Source organism: Acyrthosiphon pisum, unplaced genomic scaffold, assembly GCF_005508785.2.
Source record: "Acyrthosiphon pisum isolate AL4f unplaced genomic scaffold, pea_aphid_22Mar2018_4r6ur Scaffold_1399;HRSCAF=1886, whole genome shotgun sequence".
Classification (NCBI taxonomy): domain Eukaryota; kingdom Metazoa; phylum Arthropoda; class Insecta; order Hemiptera; family Aphididae; genus Acyrthosiphon; species Acyrthosiphon pisum.
The window spans coordinates 3,164-4,210 of record NW_021762658.1 but is presented as its reverse complement, the minus strand read 5'-3'; positions in this window follow the sequence as shown (position 1 = coordinate 4,210).

Sequence of the window (1,047 nt, the reverse complement as noted above, 5' to 3'; positions counted from 1 at the left end):
TATAAGAAAAACGATTCTTTGCGGTGACGGTATGTCAGTCTAGGTATAAGACTTATTATATACTTATATCTATGGTATTAAAAAAATATTGACCTATAATATACACAGGAATATCACAATATCCATTAGGTAGATACTTATAACGCGTTATACATCAACAACAAACCGTTATACTATGATAGATATATAATAGTATACTTTAGAAGTTTCAAGTACCCACGAGTAATATTATACAATCACAACAAAATAACTAAAATAGTTATTCTAGGTTTTTTAACATGTAATTTCGTCCAAATTCGATCATTAAATGCTTATAAAAAAAAATTGTGCATATGTATTTTGAATATGTTTCAACTGCTATTATAACAATATATCAGAAACCTTGCATTAAATTTTAACGTTTTTTACCCAACAAATACAATTTTATTGATATTTATAGAAAATAAACCTAAAAAAATTGAGTACTGACAATGTCCGTAAACAGCTCAAAAATAGTCAAATTATTTTCAAAATTTTATCGGGTATAGAAAATGCTAATATAAACATTCAGTGGAATTTTCAAGTAGCTACAGTCATTCGATTTTTAATTACAACAAAATAAGAAAATCGTAACATGATAAATCCAGTGAATATCAAGTGTTGTAAAAATAGGAATTTCAAATGCTCATAAAAATTTAATTTGACTTGAAGACATTTTTTTTTAAAAAAAGAATAGACAAACTTATGAGAAATCTTGTATTACATTTTCAAATCTTAGATTTAAAAAGAAAATTTTTCATGAATTTCTAACTCAAAATAATTTGCAAATTTTCGTCATTTTTACGTATTTTGTCAATATTTGAACTTTAGATGCTTATAAAAAAAAATTAGTGACTATGAACATTTAATTTTTTTCTATCTGCCATTGAAACAATATACTAGGAGCCTTCTATTAAATTTTCTAAGCTTTTTTAACCCTAACAAATAAAATTGTATTGATATTTATAGAAAAAAAACAAATAAAAATAGGAACTAGAAAATGTCCGTAAAGTACTCAAAATAAGTCAA